At 34.3% G+C, this 21798-nt stretch overlaps 1 long non-coding RNA gene across 1 annotated transcript in view; it reads right to left on the bottom strand.

The window, feature by feature from the left end:
• Nucleotides 1-576: 576 nt before the first annotated feature.
• The window catches only part of LOC110468856 (uncharacterized), a 63023-nt gene continuing 41801 nt past the window's right edge, over nt 577-21798 (bottom strand). Inside the window, exon 3 of the long non-coding RNA XR_002465159.2 lies at nt 577-635. This is a non-coding gene — a long non-coding RNA (uncharacterized LOC110468856). The remainder of the gene's footprint in view (nt 636-21798) is intronic.

Raw genomic sequence — 21798 nt, 5'->3', positions numbered from 1 at the left:
ATAATCAAGAGTTTGATGAGTTTCCAGGGATCTAATAAAATATAATACAATTATATTACAATCAAAACACCTGAATAAAATAAAACATTTAAATATTACCCACAAAACTATTTTCTGTGTCTATAGTGAAAAATGATCTTAGAATTTCAGGGAGATTTGATTAGTTGTGTTTTGGATTGTTTTTAAAAAGTTTTGTTCACCTGTCACTCTTCAAATTCATGTGACTGTTCATCTGTTTTGCACAATGAAGCATATAATTAGCACTAAAATTGAATTTACAATTGCTTTTCAGAATTCTTCTGTTCAATACAATGTGGGTAAGGACAAAGGAAAAAAAATATCTATGAAGTAAAAATGGAGCAGAAATATTCATAAGGAAAGCACATACAACTTTGCTAAGCTGGCTAAAACAACTGGAAGAATTAAGCTGTTTGAAAGACATGAGAGAATGTAATGAAGAAATATGCCATCATATTTTTTGTTCTGTTTCTGTTTTCTTACCTGCTCTTTCATCCTTGCCTCAGGAGATAAAATTTTCTTCAGAACTGTTGCCCTCCTCACATGCCTTGATCCTTTCTCTTACCACAGCATTACTTCTACAACCAACGCCTGTTTCCCAGTGCAATGCAGAGAAGCTAAGAAATTAAAGAAACAAACACTTATGGTTTGCATACATCCTTTTTTTTCCAGAATTGACCTATTTGTAAGACATTTAGAAGGACTTTTAACTCATATTCTGAGTCCTACCCTGGGTCTCCTGTTGCCCAAACACACTTATAGCTGTCTTTGGGATTTATCATTTTTAATGTGCTCATTCTTGATGACCCATTAAGTGTTGACTTTTATTGTCATGCCTTAATCCCTAGTTTATACATGTTGGCAACAAGAGCGGTTTTGATTAGGAAATTCAAAATTGTATTATTTCCTAAAAGGTGAAACCTCCTGCTGGGTTTTCTGCAACATCTTATTTAATTTTTCACTTGTTGGACATTAAAGTAAACATTATGGTATAAATAATAGTGTTTTAATATCACAAAAGATCTGTAACAGTAGTTTATCAACTGCTTATATAAGAAATCTGAATTGTAATCTAAACATAGAAAAATCTCCCCCTTTCATGAATAATATAAATACATTTTCAGTCAAGGCTGTCTATCAGTAAAATACTTTTAAATACTTGTACACTACTTTTTGTTTCAGTACATTCTTGAAAAAATGTTATAGGATCAAAAAGAACACATAGTATGTTATTATTAATAATGATAATTTATTTTAATAATTTTAGTTTATTTTAATAATGAGGATTTATTTTTTAAATTTATTCTAAGAAGCATTGTCATGCTCTGTCAATTTTATTCCTGTCTCCATAAAATCTTCCCTTGTCTAAACATTTATAGTACCATGAGAAAAGTAATTTTTATTGTTTTTTTCTGTATGCCTTTAAAAAAGCAGGTTTTATTAGAGGTTGATGGGCCTTTTTTTTTCCTTTATCATCTTTTAAAACTATGTATTTTTTGATTTGCCTTTTTTTCTTAGCATCATCTTTAGAATGGATGTAGGATTTTTTTCTGCAGTACAGCATCTTGGTAAACAGGAAGTTACACAGTTTTCACGTTAGGCCATTTGGTATAAGGGAACTTAATTTACTTTATTTTCTTTATTTAATAAAGGTGACCCTCTGTCCAGTTGTCCAGCCAGCCAGCTCCACTGTCCCCTGAGACTTTCTTTTGTGCTATGGATTGACATTTCTACAGTTTATAATCTTTGCATCTGAAAGAAATCCTTCAAACATCATTCAGTCACCATGCTGTGCCAGTGACAAGACTGATAGATTGGTAAGTAAATTTTGTGGTTTCCAGTTATCTGAAAGGCACAGTGCCTAGTTCTAGATCAAATCACCACACCTCAGTGCTGGCACAGTTAGTAACTGCACTGCCAATTGCTGCAGGAGCTGAATTGTGCTGTGCTGAGACTGCTGGAGAAACTTGAGTACTCTTGAATCTTACTTTCTCTTACTTTTTCTCTTATTTTGTAAGTTGAAACACCATGGGACTTCCATTACAATGTAATAAATATGCCACAATCTCAGTTTAATTATAGACATAAAATATGCATGGGCTACTTTGGAGGAAAAGCTATTAGTCTATTTCCCAGTATACCCTATTTTCAATGCTTTTCCAGTGTTCTCAAAATAAAAAGTTATAAACTCTGAAATGTATATCTTTGCAAATAGAGATGAATATAAATCTTATATCTGAGTGCATGATATTCCAGCCCATTACTCAAGACTTCTCCTTGAGCCCATTATCTGGGTGGAGGAACAGCTGCTTTCCAAGACATCATCTTCAGAAGAATCACAGCTTGAGGCAGAGGTCACAGAATTTTCACATATTTTGCCTAACAGGTAGGTGAAGAGTGCTTGGATATGTTTGCACATTGGCTTCCTATCCTGATATTGTAAACCTCCCTTTCAGTCATCTGCTGTTACTGAAACATGAATAATCAATGACTAATGTGGAAAGAAGGTCTTATAGAAACTGAATCATCCTAGTGAAGTAGAAACAGCCAATCATGTGAGCAGAATGGTGAGCATCTCTTACTATTCAGCTAAAACACATCCCATAAAACAAGGCACTTGTAAATGAAACATTATTTCTGACCAGCAGAGGCAGATAATTTCTCTAACACATACACATTAACTGACAATTCTGTTGCTGTATCAAGTAGCACAGCAAATTCAAACTCAGCCAGCAGCTACAGTATGGCCATATATTGATAAAACTACCCAACTCATAGCTTATCCAATCTAATATCTCATTTCTAGAGGTCAGTACTAAAAGCTTTATAGGAAGACATAACCACTGATGCATGAACATATGCCCCCACATTGCATTTCCTTCTAAATCTAATAAACTTGGATATAAACCTTTAGGCATAAGAGCTGATATTTTTTAAATGTTCTACTTTTGAATTTTGCATCTCAGTGTAATGTAGTCATCGATTGAGTGTGCCCTTTGGGAGACTAGGTAAGGATCTTATCAATCACAAACTCCTTGGCAAATCTGTACTGTGAAAAATAAAACAAGCAAACAAAACTGTAATGCCTGTGTTTTGGATTGTTTTCCTTCTATTCTCATAGTTCTGTTTAACTCAAATGTCTTAGAAAAGATAGATATGTAAGAAATTACCATAATGAACTTTCTTTTCCTAAGACTGCTCAATGCATTTTCTTTTTGTCCCCACCTATGAAACAGAAAATTATTTTTTTGAAAGCAAGCATTAATTCTAATTCCAATGTTGTCATTGAAGTACATTGTCACTAACACTGCAATGAATATGCAACAATATCATATCTTCATAACTATTAAATTGAAACTCATTTTGCTAAGGACTCAATAATATAATCTATAAAACCTACAGTTACAGCATATAAATTCAGATGTTTTTTCTCAGTTACTAAAGATCTCTGAATATATTTCCATACCCATTCAAATATAGTGCATATAGAGTATTTTTGTTTGAATTAAAGGCTATCTGAAATTCATTAACCTTTCTTGCAGAACTTTTTGCAGAATATTTTTTAATATGCTTAGGAATGTGGGTATTGGCCTCATCAAACCTATAGTCAGCCCCAAATAACTGATATTTTTTGAGAAATATCTCCATTAAAGTATATTAATTGCAAAGATATTAATATAGTTTGGTTTTAATCTACACTGGCAGGGGGAGAAGAGTGATTCCCCATAAGAAGAGAATGGACTGAGTTTTGAAGACAAAATATTTAATAGAGCTAGAGATTGGAAGATTTTCAAGACAAATCTGGCAAGAAAGCCCAACAAGATTCTCTAAGAAATAAAAGAGGTCATGTTCAAAGCCTGAACCCCAGGGTTAACACCCTGTAAATAAAGAATCTTTGCCACAGGAGAAGATTAAAGTCTGTGAGTGAAATACATATGCCAGGTCAAGTGTAAAGATGACCAAACTGTTGAGTTTCAAGTGGATCAGGAAACTGAAATACAAGGTGTTCAAAGAGTGTTATAATTGCTGCTTTTTAGGTAAAAACAGTAGAACAGAACATTAACTACTGATATTACTATGAAAGCAAAGTCTGTGTATTGGACAAAGTCTGAAGTGATGGATAAATAAATATTGGTTTCTTGATCACTGATGTCTAGGAATTAAAATTAATCTTGATCCTCCCAATAAACTGTCCCCAAAAGAATAAATTCTCAAGCTTTGTCTTCACTTGTAAAATGTCCCAAGTGCTAACAAAGTCTGTAACACATAATTTAATATGTTTTAAGAGCATATGAAACAGAAAATGAAATGTGGCAGGTATACCTTTTTCAAAGGGCTTGACCCCATTGCAATTACAGTAAATCAAGAGGAATGCTTTTCAGATTATCAGCTGAATTGGTTTTAAGCAACATGAGATCAGAATCATCTCTCTTATTAAAAGAGAAACCTTTTTTACACTACACAGTACTGGAACAAATTCAGCAATTACCACACCTTAGTGCTGCAAGAAAGAGAGAGGTAAATTAGACACTGGTTAAAATAGAATATCACAGAAGACATGAAAATATATCCTGAAGCAGGTAGAAGGAAAAAAATAAGAAATTGATAAAGCAACACAAAAGATAGATTATAAGGAAAAAGAAATCTCAATAGAGACATATGAAAGAAAATATTGAAAGAGGGGAGTGAATTTCCTCTCTTGGATGGATGCAATATAAAATAAATATCAAATTGGCATAAGGTCAGATCTAAGCATCAAAGCAGGTGTTCATTATCCACCCATAGACTCTGAAAATTTATCATCAAGGGCATCTGCTGCAGGCTCTCCCTTCTAGAACTGGTCTGTGATCAAGTGGTTTGCTAGCTCCAAGAGCATGGCAGAGCCTTTCATCTCCATCTCATGTCATGCTGCTTCTTGTCTTTGCATCAAAGGGTGTCATGCCCAAACATTCAACTTCTCACATCTTTCTAATACCAGGAAAGTCCCTGATAAAATAAAATAATAGATAAAAATAATGCTAAAGTCTTTCTTATGACAGTATTACCTGGGGTAATGGTGTACTAGGAAAAAAAAGAGCCTCTACTGGCATGACTAGAAAGAGGAGAATGCCTGGGGAGAAGAGTCTCAGAAATTATATGGAGAGCAGCACTAGAAAATCTGCAGTCTTCAGAGAGGAGAGGCAGAGTGAAGGGAAAAGGAAAGCTATTCTCATTCTGAATTTTAGAAAATTACTCCATTTTCTGCATGTGAGAATTCTGCAGTTATTGATTCATTGACTATACATGCAGAACTCAAAATATAAAAAGTGCTGAGCTTATGAAATGGAAACAGAGAAAAAGCTAATGATCCCATAGCTGGGGAAGGGTGAATGAGGAAAAACATTCAGCAGAGTCACAGGGTAAAGTTCAAAGACAAGAGGATCAAAATTGTAGGAAAGAAATATTTTGTCAGTGATATCATTCTTGAGTCATAGAATAAGGATTAAATAAATAAGTAAAAGCATATATGTGGAGAGAAAACAATAGAATATGATGTAGAGCAGACACAAAAGGATAAACAGGAAAATGAAAATTAAATCAACCAACAGATACAGATAAAGCTCAAATTCTAAAGAACATTTTTAATTTTGTATACCATGAGGCTATCAAACTCCCTTGAAGATGATAAATCACAAATACGTATATGACTAGCATAAATTCAGATTTTATGCCTTTATGACAATTTCTTTCTAGCATTTACTATCCATTATGAATAGTTTTGCATACAAGTTATTTTAATTTTACATCAAGCTGAAGTATCTTTGTACTTTGTCTTTAGAACAACAGCAAAATCTAGACTAGTGGAGTACAAATATAGACCTACTGCATGAATTTTTTCTTTCCTAATCATTACATCTTGTAACCACTGATTTGTTTTGATGCAAATCAAATATAAACATTTATCTTAAAAAAAATACCCATTTGGGCTGGAAATGATCTGCCTATCTAATGCAAGTGCTTTATTTTCAAACATTGATACCACATATCAAAAAGTATTTGAAATGTATACCTGTGAAATGCTTTGGGAAAAAAATAAGGGATGTACAAATGTAAACAAATAGATCCCAAGATTAGTCCACTGATCAGTATTTAACTGGTAACATTTAGTCATCATCTAATCAGATGACATAATTAGAATGAATCCTCCTGGCATTACAATCTATGCCTGTCGGAATGTATAATTGATAATCACAAAATCATATGTCCGTAGGGAGTGTTTCTTTCTATTCTGTCAAATAAGTAATTTTATATTTTATTGTGCGTCATGACTATTGATATCCATTCTACATTTCCAGCTTAGATAATGCAATTAGGCACAATATTAGTCATGTATCCTATTGTTTTCTTACCATTAGGAAATTATCCACAGTATTTTCTCACGAGCAGTTTCACTGATTAATTCTTTGTGGTACAAAGATCATACGTATTTTTATTTTTATTAAATTGAATGTGGTTTTATTTCATTTGAACTAGTTCCATTCTACTATTCAATGCCAATTCAACATAGGCAACAAGAAGCATATGTAAATTAAAATACAAAATGTCTAGAAATTATCTAATTTTGGTATAGTCTATCAATTTTATCCTATTAAACCTATTAAATCTCAAAATTCTGTAATTAACTAAAAGGTTTGCAAAAGTTTGGAGAATATAGCAGTCTATGGAAATGATGTCAGCATTACACTGCAACTATATTCATGAACACATATATATAGAATACATATATATAGATATATATTTGGCACATATATGCATACATAGTATCTATAATACTATACTTTTATGTATATATGATATTCATAGGGTTGGAGGGGTTAGCAGACACTGTCTTCTGTTTTCAAATGGCTCATGGGAAATTACCGTGGCTGTTATAATGACAATGAATAACAGATAGAAATCTACCATTTTATGTTAACATTACATATACACTATGTATAGATATATGCACAAGTACACAATGCATGAATATCAACTTGGACCTCTTAAACATATACTATGCATGATAAAAATAAGTAGGCTACTAGATATGATCATCATTTCCAGTTATCTCCTCCTCCTTGTTTTCATAGAACTTATCCAGTCAGTGCTCTGCTCATAATTTTTTAATTATAAAGCAGATCCCACAGCAAATGGATTGGAAGAAAATATCAAAATTCAGAATGTTACAATTAGGCTTGATTTAAACATCTCCGTTTAAGAGAATCATAGCTCAAAACAACTAAATAATTTAATGAAGCCTATAGGGAATTTGCACTGTGCATTGCATGTAAAATCTTTGTATCCAGCACACATACAGTAAATGATACATACAAGGGTAAAACATTCAATGACAATATATAATCTCTATTTATTCTCCCTCAGAGTCCAAAGCCTCACAAGTGAATCCTGGTTTCATTCTGTCCATTTTACATTTTTCTCCATTTTACATCCAGATGTAATATTGTGCTGTGTTAATCATATGATCAACTGAATAATAAAGGAAACCCCTGGATCATTCACCAAGTCCAAGTGTCCAGTGCCATGAATGCGCTCGTCAATTGTATTCCTCTATTTCCTGTGTACCACTAAAAATTTTTGCTAGAGAAAAAACCTTGCCATACATACTGAAACTTTCATTCTCATGCTGAAACAGTTCTCATATGACATTTTGTAATATGCACTGATTAAAAATTTATTTTAAATAAAGGATGTTTCCTTTCAAAGTCTACCAAAAACCTACCAAAGGGTAATAAAAGATGGAAATGAGAATTGAAATATTTTTTAATAACAAAAGCCTTATCATTCAAATTATGTCCAAATAATACCTTCAAGCATTACTTCACCTGTGGGAAATATAAGAAACATTATTTTGAAAGCAGTTAATTTTGTGACAAAACCAGCTTGTATGAGTTTTACATAAAATTATTTTTATGCCAGTACTGCTGCATCTGCTTATCCTTGAAAGTACACTTTTCAAATTAATCCCCAGCAAAAGACTTGGATTTCCTCTTTTGGTTTCTTCAAACCAAGAATTTCACTTGACTTTTTTTGGGTGCTGCTTTGTTGCATTTTATGCAACAGTACTGAACTTGTTTTTCTGCGAGAACTAACATTTCTTTTTCTTTTCCTTTCTTTTTTTTTTTTTTTTTATTAAATACAGCTTGTAGAAAGAGTAATATAGGTATATGTTACATGTCCTGTTTTATCTAATTGGAATAGATTTAATAGTTACATGAATGTAGACAATAATTTCACTGGTAAATGAGCACTGGCACAGGTTGCCCAGAGAGGCTGTGGAGTCTCTGCCCTTGGAGATACTCAAAACCAGATGGATGTCCTTCTCTGGGTGAGCAAAGGGACTGGACCCAACAATCTCCAGGGTGCCTTTCCACCTCAGCCCTTCTGTGATACTGTGAACTCTACCACAGCTTTCCTTGTATGCCAAAAAACCCAAGAGTCCCTGGTGCAGTAGGCTCACTGGGAACCTTTTGTGTGGCCGTTGCAAACACAATCAAGAACTATCCAAAACCATCAGCAACATGAAAGTAGGGAGAAAAAGGCAATAAGAGAGAGAGACAGCATGCATATGTTGGTTTTACAGCTTAAATCCTCAGTACAACATAAATCCAAAGTACTCAGATTTTTTAAAATTTTACTGAGCTATGCCTATTGTAACAGCAAACTGTGCTCAACATCCAGAGCTGGTTTGAGGGTGTGAATACTCCTCTGCTACTTTAAACAGGGCTTCTTAGCTGGTCTGGAGGCTGTGCTATCATACAGACAAAACAAATTCATTCTTTTCAGATGAAGAAATTCCCCTTGTGCCCTCTTCTCTGGTAAGAGAAGGGCTGAAAGAGAAAACACAGCAGTAAATTAAAGAAGAGGCAGAATAAGTCCCCTGCCCTGCAGCCCACTGACATCAACATTAAGTGGAGGCTGGGTGTGATAAATAAACAGCAGCATTCCCAAGAGATAAAAATAAAAAGTACAGAGACATGGAGACACAGCTAGAAGATTTTTAATAATTATAACATAATATTTCAGAGTCCTCAGTGAAAGTGAAAAGCCTATTTTGCTAGGTGGTACATGAACTTGTACAAATATACATCTCCTACTTCAAAGTGTCCTGTTTATGAAATGTACTACACTTATGACAAGTTCCAGATTTCAAATGTGTTCTTTCTAATATTTTCTCAGTCTTTTTCTGGAGTAAATTGGCAGATCTCTGAAGAAGAAAGAAAAGTACACCTATAAACCAAGCACTCTGGTAAAAAATCACGTTGTCCAGAAAACCATTTTCCCCTTTTCTGATGTCTGGGATGGCTGCATGTATAGTACAAAATTACTTATTTCTGCTTAGCTTCATTTGAGTTGAAAGGTAGAAGGAGAGATTATTCCCACTCTGTTGAGTTTAGCTGCCTCTAAGAGTGAGAGTGCTGGAGATGGGCATGGTAATTTAAAATATATCAGAAATAAGTGGCTAAATTTTTCTTAGTATCTTTCTTGTAAGGAAAGTATGTTTATATTAGAACACAGTTCTCTGAACATGTGTATACACGTATCCTGACAACTAGCATTGCAGATATGGAATGCTCAGTTAATCCTTAGAACATAAAGGAAGTAGTCCAGATGTGTGATTGTAATCTGTAACAGAATTTGCCTGAATGTACAAGCATTGCCCAAAAAGACATGAGAGAAATAATTATTGAGTAACTAAAATAACTTCTCTAAAATAAAATGGCTTCAAGAGAGCACATAACCCACAGAAGTGTAGGGTGAGAGGAAATCTGAGATCAGAGACCACCTTTTGCACTGCTCTCCATCACACCTCTGGAGAAAGTGCTGTTGGATGAATCCTGACAGGCATTTCTCTATACTGCTCTTGAGAACCCCCAATTCACTACATATCCTTATACATTTTCTTACAGCCAAACCAAATTCAATGCCAATGACTTGTGACTCCATCGATGGGTGGGTTAAGGACCTCCCAGTTTTTGATTTTTTGATAACAATGCCTTCTTAATCCCAGAATAAAAATTAAAATATACATGCTAAAAAAAAAAAAAAATCAAGAAATATCTTGTTAAACTGTAGCAAGAATGGTTGAACAGGACTAAAAGGCATCCAGGAAGCTGTTGTGTGATGCAGAAACAGCAGTAACATGCACAGTTGTGTCAAGTATGTTAGAAGCAATGTCAGTGAATGTGAGAATTAAACTATTTCCTTCCAAGGACATACAAGGCAGGAGGCCACTTAAGAAAATTGAGACAGAACACAATTTCCACTTTATTCTCTTAGAAAAGAATTCAAATGTCCTTTCTATTCTTGTTGACAGAAAAGTTTCTCCCAGCCGGTAGCTGCCATAGCATCTTTCCTGGGCTTTGCCTTAGGTCTTAGTTGTCATGTGTCTCAAAACTGAAGGATATCCCTGAGAAAACAATATGAAAATAAGATTGTCTTGGCTTGCTTTGTTATTTTTTGTTCTTCTACAGTAAGCCAAAGAGGGCTTCAGAAATGTTCCCTAAAGAAAGGACTCCTTTAATATTATGAAATCATCAGAGAATGAATAATATGAAATCATCAGAGAATACTCATTACTCAGTACTTTTTTCTGAAAAGATCCTCAACAAATTTCATACTCCAATCTTTGCATTAAATACAGAAAGACAGTTTTTCATCACATCTATTAATACAGGAGAACTCTGAAGATTTAGTACTTTGTTATTTCAAGTTCTTCTACTAAAGTAATTGTGTAGGACAGACCTCACAGCCAAAAGAAGATCCAGAGCAGATTCATTGCCTGTGTCAGCTCATTCTTATTTCAGTGAGATTGTTCGGCACTAGAAATTAATTATTTTAGGTATTTTAAGTGCATTGGTCCTTTAGGTGAATGAATAATTAAGGTGCATCCCTTACAATGAAAGAACACATATAATCTGATCTACCTATAGTGGACTGATTGTTTCAGTTTTGAAGATATTTTCATTAGACCTTTGTAGCTCATATTTTATCTTACAGGATAAGTATAACTACAGTCAGATGGGTTCCATGGAACCTTTAAATGTTCAGCAAACCAAGACTAGACCACAATACTACAGTAGAGAATTTTCAGTTTATTTAACTACAGTGAGCAAGACTACAGGATGTATTGCTCAGTAACATGCATGGACAATCCCAGTTTTGTAGCTGAGTATAATTAATTTCACAATTTAATCAGATTACTTTTCATGAAGTTCACATATTATAAACTTACCAAGGATAATCATATGCATGTTTTGGTTAGCACAATTACACCAGAAGAAGTATGCTTTACCTATTTTTACTCTTTGTGCTCCAAATGTTAGGTATAAAATTTAGATTTTGATTACTATGTATTAACAAGAATTGTAATTGTTAGCCAACAATATGCCTCACAACTGAACCAGTATGTTAATGAAATATATCTCTAGGTCTTGTCATCAGTTTAAGTTTATTTTTCCAAATGAACAGCCTAACTGGTAATCAAAACACTAGAAAGTAATAAGAATAATTTTAGTATGTGCCGTCCATTCCATTTTTCTTATTACAGCATTAGTGTAATTGTTACAGGTCTGTCCATTCTTCCTCATACTGTTAATATGAACATCTATGTCCTTGAAAACTTGAGATTAAGGCCCTGACAAAGAGAAATGGCCCTTCCGTAGGCCTAAGCAACTGATCCTCCCTTCAACTAAGGAGCATTAAGGTACTTTGTCAAGGTAAGGGATGGAGTGCACACATTTTACAGGCCTTTCACTTTGCTGGAGTGGATTAACTGTGAAGAAAAACGTAGTCAGCCAAAGTCATTGGGTCCATGCAATTTTGTGTGAATAAATATTTCCTGTCAAAAAATAAGCACTGGTACTTTTTCTTTCACATCATATAAAGGTGGTGAAATTATTATATCCATTTCCCTGAGCATGCAGTTATAATATTGATTTTTTTGTTTTCTACTCAAGTATTGTTCAAATTTATTATGAAGTAATATTTCCTTTGAAGAAATTGAGTACATAAGCCAGCAGGCTTTTCCAGCGTGAGATTTGCACTAAAAATACTGGTTAACACAAAAGCTCTGAAAACAGTGGGGATGAGGAGCACTTTGTCTGAAGAGGGCTGAGAAGTCCATGACACAGAGCTACTTTATGTTTCCATCTGGCTCTAAATGACATGCCTTTGCTCATTATTTCCTGCACGGGAGCACAGCAAATTAGGCAATACACAGAAAGTATGAACCTTGCTCCAAACATTGTGCAACTCAGAAGAGAAATATCAAATACATATTCATAATACTAATTTTCCATTAAAATTGATGCTTTAGGTGCTAAAATATATCTATGTTATTATTAAGATCCTGACAATTTTTTTAAGACTACTATTGAGATATCTATATTGCTATTAATATCCATATCCATACTTTGCTATTCCAGGTGACATTGCAGAGCAATTTAGCAAATACCTCAATGCTATTTAGCAAAAGAAGGCAAAATTAGTGATTCTATATCCATTTTCCATCTGTAAATGTTCAAAGTGTTTAATACTGGCAAGATCTCAATATAGTTTTTCAACAATGAAATATTATTGTTCTTACTTCAAAACTGGTGAAGTCCAGGGCATGTAATTTCAACAATGACATATTATTGTTCTTACTTCAAAACTGGTGAAGTCCAGGGCATGTAACATCCCCCCGCAAAAGAGGATATGCAAAGAAATTAGTGAGACATCACATTATAATGAAGGAAATCAAGCTATTGTAAAAACTTAAACTTTGTTATTTTAAAAGAGAAGTACAAGCATAGGTGAACAAGACACAAGCACAAGATCATGTGGACAAGGGGGATGAGAGAACCTCAACTCCTATAAACTGCTGTCATTTATTCTGATCAGCTGAACTGAAAATCTGGGGACAGTAGATCTTGTGCCAGCATTTTGTGGCTTTTGCTCTAACACAGGAAGCAAAGAGGAGGCAGGATGAGGTTTTTTACTGTAGCTTCACAGTTCTTTAAGGAGCACCAGAAAAAATCCCAAAACATTTCAGCTGTTATCTTCCCCCTTAAACATGGCATCATTCAATAAGGGGAGCCACTTAACTGTGTTTTGATCTTTGCTTTGACAAGCAACGCTGAGTTTTCACACTACATTAAAATCAACCTTTACTTCTAAATCTTCCCCCCTTTTACTTTGGTTTATCATTGCTGCTTTTAATATCAATAATTGTATTATTCCATAAAAAAAAAAAGTAGAGCCAACTTTTCACAAAGCCTTTTGGTTGTTTTATACATACAACATCATAGTATGTTACTCCTCTTAAAGTAAATGTATTTTTGATTTACTTGTATACCTGCTTGGTCTTCCCTACTAAACTTTCTTTACCTCCTTATTTTCTGCATTTCAAAGTGCAGCAAACAGGACTACTGATCAGCTGGTATATCTATAATGTACATAATATATATACAATTCTCTAAATTTTTAATACAAAATTCATATATATCTTGAAATGCTTTTGTATATACATATATATATATATATATATATATATATATAATAACTATATTTATGAGTATTAATTTTGTGTTATGAAATCATTATTATACCAATGGCCTGAGTCACATTTATTTTACACAGAGATTTTCCTCTTTTCTTCCAAAAAAGGAAGATAATTCTGTCAGCAGTGTCCATTAAAATATATCTGATTAAATGATCTCAAATTATATTTATTTTATTATTCAATCTCAGCCTCTTGAAATTAATATTTTTATTTATTTTTCAAGACACTCAAACCTCACTATGAATTATTCATTACCTGACGTTGAAATTAAAACATATTCTTCCTACTACTCTATAACTCAAAGGTCACATAGTCCAAATGGCTTAAAATCTCAATCAGTTTAAGTATGAGCAGCTTCAATCTGCTTGAAAGTTGATATCAGGCTTTCTATAGTATAATCTAGAGATAATATTATTTCATAATTATTGTCCATGATGGCAAATCAGATAAGCCTCAAGGTGGTATTTCCATTACAATTATTTAAGACTCACATTTTTAAAGAATTAAACTTTCAGAATAGTTTTTGCTTTTCTCTTTTGTTTCCATTTTCTTCCCTCAGTCTTCTCTCCTTTTCTCTTCTTTTTCTATGTCATGTTTGCAAAGTGAACAGAGTAACAGAAATTAAAAAGGAAAGGGAAAACTCTAAACCTTTGGAAAAAAAAGAATGTTGGCTGATTTTATTAAACATCAGTTTATCTGGGGAAAGGAGGTTTGTTTTTTCTCCGTTTTTATTGACAAAACTCTTTGATTCCTTAAAAACCAACAGTCCTTTTTAAAATCATTTAAATAAAACCATCAGTGTCCCTGTACCTTGGAAAAAATGGTTGTGGATATCCTCAGATGGAGGCAATTTCAAGAGTGCCTTTCTACTCATCATTGGCAGGCACAGAAGAACATTTATTATTAGAGGCATGGGCACAGGCATCTCAGATATAAGAGCTTATCATGAATGCAGGAGAGGACACACATTATTTTCATCAAAGCGATATGAGCAACCTTATACTGAATTACTGTAGCGTGTCTAACTTGTGAACAGAAATCCACATGTACAGCAGATGTTCTTGGGGATAAAAGGATGTATTTACATACATTTACACATCCATTAAAGGAGAAGCTGCTTCCACATGCTGAGATATCTGATTTGTGTCTTTTTAATTGTTCTTGCCAAACCAGAAAAGTTGTGAGTAGAATAATCGTGGAGTGTTCACTCTATTGTTCTCTTTTCTAGATATATAGACAAAAATTTTAATTGAATTTTTAAAGAGCAACACTTTTTTTTTTTTCCCCTATTTTGCTTGTAATAGCATCCAGATGCCCATTTGAAAGGATGAATTTCATTTAAAAAGTATTTTTATGAGGGGCATTTAGGTCCCTGCTGTGGACCAGGACATTTTGCATCAAACGAGGTTGTTCAGCTCTCTACCCAGCTTGGCCTTAAATAGTTCCAGGGATACGGCATCCACAAGTTCTCTGAGGAACAGGTTCCTGCACCTCAGCATGGAGAAGAGCAGAAGAAGAGGACTAAAGGGACTCTGTCAGAATCCATGGAGTGGTGATATTTTTCTACTTACCCTGCCTCTCTATTACTTTCCCTCCTTGCTCCTGTTTTCTATTTCCTTCTTTCTTTCTCTCTCCCTCACATTTACTGTTAAGTAAAATCCATACTATTAACTTCAGTATGTGGCCTCATTTGCCCTTAATTTGGGCAGAGGCACCTCTCCAATAGTTGTAATAACCTTACCTTAACACTGACTGCATTTTTTTCTCTTTGAAAACAGACTGGCAGTGGCTGTCTGGAGTGAAAGCTTTTTAAGTCAGAATATTGCTGATAGCACTTGCTGCTGCTCCACAAGTTTTCCATGCAAGTACTGCTGAAAGCAGTTTGACAGCTTCCACTGAGTTTTCCAGTAGCTTCATTATGGTAATTGGAATCAGGAGTTATTTATTGCTGCCCACATTGATTTTGTATAGTACACAGATAAATTATAGTGCTGGAGAAAGTTGTTCCCTGGCAAATCAATTGAACTCTGCAACAAAAAAAGTCATCTGACTTTGCACTATAAAATGCTGGGCTATTGGTATTCAGACTGCATATAACATCATGATATTGTAATGGTTTTGGATGCCCAAATCATTCAGGCTAATTCATATCATTTTCCTTTACCAGTCACTGCATGTGAGGATTAGATATTGCACACATTAATTTTTTTTGCATACTAATTGTGTTTTTTGCAAATCTGAATGAACTGAAATGGTTGAAGTAACTTATCTTTAGTTATCAAGCTACTTTACTGGAATTGGGACATCAGGAATATTTAGGAACCATAGTGCTGTTCTGCATATCATTCTGGTGACCAAAACAATGTGTAAAAAGTACTAAGAAGCAAAATGCCAAGAGCCATGAAGAGATAATAGTGATTTGGTGCTTTTACAATGGAGTCAGTCGGTGTAATACCATCCTTTGAGCTGACCATGAAGCCCGTCTTGCCTCTTCCACAGCAACACTAGTATTGAGGGAAAACCTTCTGAGACTAGCACAAAACCGTGAGTCTACTTTAGCCAAAAATTTATGCTTTTGATTACTTGTGATTATGCAGAATGAGAGGAAAAAATGGCTTGGAAAAAGAGAAGAAAGGATACATTTTTGACTAAAATAGGAGTGACTTAACATCCTTAGGAAGAGGTTTTCTCACCCTGATACAGTCCTGAGGATGAAGCTTGTCAATTGTCATTTCAGGAAAGATAAATGAGATACATTATGACTTCACTGTTCCTGTATGAGTCTATCCATGCCATACCCAGTTAGTGTATTCTGTTTATACTTGATTCATTTCATCCTGGATATGACCCTGTAAAATAATTTTATTTTTGTAAAAATCATCAACTTTTCTTAGTGTTTTGACATTATTCTGCAATCTCCCTAGGGCTTCTGTGGAGGCAGAAATCCCTTGACCTTTTGCACGAATGTGTTTTATTTATTTTTCTTATTTTCAACCAGGAATCCCTTAAATGTTTCATTACAGAAATTTTTAAAAATTAACTTAAAGTCATTAATCTGTATGAATTTTATTTATAATTTTTCACAGAAATAGTTTATTTTAGACTGATGAGGCAAATTGGGCTGAGTGGGATTTTTACCTCATGGCTGTCTGTGACCTATATGGAACAATATATTTAAGCACCAACAGGGGTAAAATGGACTTTAATTAATTTCTGAGAAAATATTCATATTTTTCTCAGACTTATCAACACAAAAATTCACATTTTCAGCCTAGTCCCCTACAGATGCTTTCTTATTCTAGTGTTCCTCAAACGTCTAAGAATGAAATGACTGCTATGGCTGCTATGGGCCTCTTTACAGTTCTGCAGCTGGGTGAAATACCTGCAAACTTTCCTGCTGTTCATTCAATAATGAATCATTTGGAGTGGGATGGAATTTAGACATTCAAATACAAATTGGTTACTTGGAAAAACACTCTGCATTCAACTGCTAGTAAGCAAAATCCATCAGTGCTTTGTTGTTCTTCAGATCTATCAGCTTAAATTGCACTAAAATTGTCCTAACTAGAGAGAGAATCCCAAATCCCAATACCACAGTAGGATCCAGAAACAAGACATACCACTGCCAAAATAATTTTTGGGAGCTCAATCTAGCAAGAAAGTGCCCAGTTACATTCAATGTATTGTAAATTGCTGTTCCAGTTATCACTTTTGAAATGTTACCCGAAGGAAGGAGTGGGGGGTAGAGGTGTGACACTTATTTTCCTGCAATAGCCTCATGGTTGGAATGCTCCTTGAGGGAGGAAAAGTGCTTGTTTCCCTTTTCTTCCTGTGAAGTTCAGTTCACACACACAGAAATGCCTCAGGAGCCAAACAGGGAGCTCCTGTGCCTGCCATCATCATTCTGGCAACATATTGTAGGAAGCTGCAGTAGAGGTAGAGTAAGACTTTAACTCCTGATTTAAGCACTTTTCCAAATAAATACTTAGATATAAACCCAAGATGTTTTAAAACCAGATTAGCTGTCATAAAACACAAAGAAAGGACCACCATGTACTGAAATTCCTCTTTGAAAGAGAAAACAATGAGCAGTTTACCTAGATTTAAAAATGCCCATGTATTATCATCTGTCCCAAGGAACTGGCAAAAGTAATTGAGTTACATCTATTTATTTAAATATCTGATTTCCAATTCCAGATAAGGTTGTAAAGGAACAAGAAAATATCCCTAAGACAAATACCATCCCAACAATTTAGGGGTCTTCCAAAGCACCAATCGGCACATGGCTGAGTGGCACCTGGAAATCTTGCAGACCTTCCATCCAGGGCCACGGGGAAGAGCTCAGGGGACAATGACAGCAATTAATTTCTTTGACATCTTATATTCACACTCTGCAGTCAGCTATGGTTTTGTTTTGTTATGAGTTTTGATGGCTGCTTGTTTTTTTTTTTTTCTGTTCATTTTATGTTCTATTTACCAACTGTAGTGTCAGAATATGTCCCGCATAGCTGACACTAAAACCTTTTGTCTTGGGATTTGAATTGGCAAGTACCAGAATCACTGGGCCAGAAATGCCTACAATGTATGTTCTTTGCCCAATAAATAGTAACAGATGCTCATCTGCAATAAAATAACTAGAGCATCACACTATACAAAATACATTGAACAGCACAAAATATGAGAAATTGTCAGAACTTTATTGGGACTATTACCTCCTCTTTGTAAAATAAATATACTCAGGAATTAATTTTTTTAGAAGAAATATTTAAATTTAGTAACTAGAATATTTCCATTTCTATAGTTTTAAGACTATCATTTGTCTTAAACTCATTTACTATTAGTTGAATAATCTCCATAATACTTTGCTAATGCAGCATGGTCCCAAAGTTACAAATAAAGTACTCCAAGTTCAGAGACTTTTAAACCAAATTTTTCAAAATTTTTGACCTAAAATCAGGCAACTAACACATGGTTTTGAGGAGTTATTAACCCATTTCAATATTTTATGAATGCAAAGTGTTATTCAAATCAATTAAAACTTCTGACATTCATCTACTGTAAAATTCAGGACACATTTTGTAGTGAAGGGTCAAGGAAAATTCCTTTTTTCACATGATGACAGTTGTTACCAAATATTTTCCTCTTGGGACATCATAAGACTTTGTTCCATGCCTAAGCCTTGTAACTAAATATAGCATTTAAACTGGGTAAATATATAAATATAAATAAAAATGTATATTTTTGGGGTTTTTTTTGTGTGAAATTTAATTATACTGACCTTCAAATGTCACAGGATTTCCCCCAGAATGAGATTATCCCCAAGCTTTTAGGTTTTTTTGTTGGGTTTTTTTGGTATGTTACCAGAGAAGCAACAAGTCTTATATAACAGACCTATTTCACCTTTTTGTGAAAACAAATTCAATATGCCACAGACAAAAAAATCATAGAGGTAGAAAAAAATTACAAATACTAACATAGCAGAGTTAGATCTCAGGCAAGATGTCTTGCAAATCCTTAGTCAGTCACCCCAGGCAGTTTTGTTATGATTGATAGGATTGTCAGGCCTGAGGGAAAAAATCATTGCAACATCACTAGGCATTAAACTTAATGAAAGACAGAACATTGTTTCATCAGAGCACAGGCATTTCTAGAGTCCATCAACTTTCTAGTGGAAGCCACAGGTGATTCCTTACAGTTCACAACGTGAAGTAACAAACTCAGCTTAACTGTGTTAGTTTTGTGAAGGCAGATTTTGAAAGCCAGGAGAATGATTTTCATATGTAACAATCCCCAGATAATCCAATACTTTATTTTATTTACTGCAAACTGACCTCACCCTTTTGGTTAGTTCTTCTAAAAACAGCAAGTGTAACATTTCTCTGTGATTTACACTAATGATGTGCAAGAAAGCAGCACAGTCAGGAGACAGAACAGACAGGGCATGTAGTGTTCTGAATGCCTTTGCAGCTCTGTGAAATCTTTCTTTAAATAGATATTAGATACCAGATGATATGTTTTTTTCTTTCTTTTTTTTTTTTTTTTTGTATGCTTTTTGTTGTTTTGGTTTTGGTGGTTTTTCTTTGTTTGTCTTGTTTTGTTTGATTTTGTTTGGGGTTTGCTTTGGGTTTTGTTGTTTTAGTTGTGTCTTTATTCTGGGTTTTTTTCTTTTGTTTGCTTTTATTTTGGTGGGTTGGTTGCATTGTTTTGTTTTAAACACAAAATTGTCCATAATTATTCTAGTAATTGAGACTCGCTTTGCTTAGAAAGTCCAAGGGAAAGAAACAGAAATATCTATTCATTTTTTTTATATAATATCTGTCATATCTTCTGCACTGAAATGATTTACAGGAAGTAGAGGCTTTGGATATTTCTTCAGAAAATGTCCTGAATTTTAGAGAAAAAGTGGGATAAAGGAACAGGCTCAAAAAATATCTCTAAGGAAGGAAACAGGCACTATAGGAGGGTGGACTATATGCTACCCTGGCCCATATGGAGATAGAAACTCATGTTGTTCTGAAAGAAATTATGAACTGCCCAACAATTTAGCCCAGCTTCTCTTTGGATGTCCTCTGCAGCAGTCCCTGCTGTCAGATGGTAGGAGTCCTGGAGTGTGTTGGTGAGAAGGATACTCTTCCTACATGAATTTCTTTTATTCCACACTACAGATGTCATGAATGTTTGCTCTTCAAACCAGAAAAACAGAACAATGGTATTTAACAAAAAAATTTTCTTGATATCTATTCAATATAGGCCAGCATCAAGACTAAGTCTTGAAAGAACTTTTCTCATCCTAAAAGAGTTGGTAGCAGGGGTATAAGATTAGTTCTGTGTGTTGGCCCCTCCAAAGGTCTCCTTTAGAAGACTGAACCATTTCCTTCTCCGTTTTTAACAAGGAAAGCTAGCAAATTAACCAATAATTCATAACAAAAACACATTAAATAAATTTCAGGCTCAATGAAAGCCAAACTCTCCAAAAGTAGATAATATAGAAGCACTGATTCAAAGATAGAAAAACAAAAGGTGGGGAAAAAAAGGGAAAGAAAACTTTCAAGTTCAAACTGAAACTACCATAGCACAGGTGCATTTCTATCTGAGTGTTTAACATGCATTTTGTGTCTGAGAAAAAGAAGGCTAGGTACCAGAAGAGCCTTGGTAATCTTAAGAATCACACATAAATTGTAACTATACAGCAGATGATTCAAAGATCAAAATCCATACATAAGTGTGTCAAATCTTAAAAGAAATTAAAAGTTAAATTCACAATGCAGAAGGAAGCATTATTCTCCTGCTTATAACTGAAATATGTCTTTTTCAGTCTCTACTGTATAACATCTGACACAAAACATACACTTTAGCATTACCCACCTTCAGATGCTCAATAGGATCTCACCTGCTGATTTTCCATAGAGGAATTGCAGGTCTCCAGAAAAACTGCAAGTATAAGACCCAAATCATTAAAAACATAATTTTAGAATTTGGATCTCTGTTTGAAATAGTTGATAGAAAAAGAAACAAGAAACAAAATTACCAAAAGAGAATTCTAAAAAGCTGAACTAATATGTTTTGAAGTTAGAGAAAAGAAATAGATTTTAGCACTTTGCTTTGCTTTCAAGAGACTTCAACGCTACTGCCACACACTGTCAAGGTGAAATGGTGCTTCAGCAAATGAAGTAAATCATTAGTAAATACAAGAAGCTTCTGAGAAACCTTTTTTCATCCCCTCTCACTGTCTTCTGCTGAAGATTAAAGAATAACAGAGAAGAAGTACTTTAGGCCAGTTAAAGAATTCTGTGTGCAACTAGAGCAATAATCTCCATGTTTCTGCTCTAGCCAATGCACTCACCATATGCTTTTTTCTCTCACTTTGTTATTGTGTTTCAGAAACCATTCCTCCCTTCCCTTTTGCCATGAGCCAGACAGGAGTGACTCATATGTTCTGGGATTTAAAAGGCACATTCTGTAAGCTCAGTTACTATTGCCTGCCAAAAATAAAGCTCCCCTAAGTTTCTTCAGAGATTTGTCCAGTCTCCCTTAATACCCTGACTTCAAGCACAGAATTGGGATTTGCAAGTGTTTTATCTTTCTTTTGTTTGAAATTCTTTGTTTTGAACTTCTTGAACTTCTGAACTTATGTCAAAGTGAAACAGCTGTGTTGGGCCTGACACCAACTCTACAGAAGAAGGAAAACTAGGAGGAGG

This window comes from Lonchura striata, chromosome 3, assembly GCF_046129695.1.
Source record: "Lonchura striata isolate bLonStr1 chromosome 3, bLonStr1.mat, whole genome shotgun sequence".
NCBI lineage: Eukaryota > Metazoa > Chordata > Aves > Passeriformes > Estrildidae > Lonchura > Lonchura striata.
Note: the sequence above shows the minus strand (reverse complement) of the source record. Positions and strands in the feature narration are given on the sequence as shown.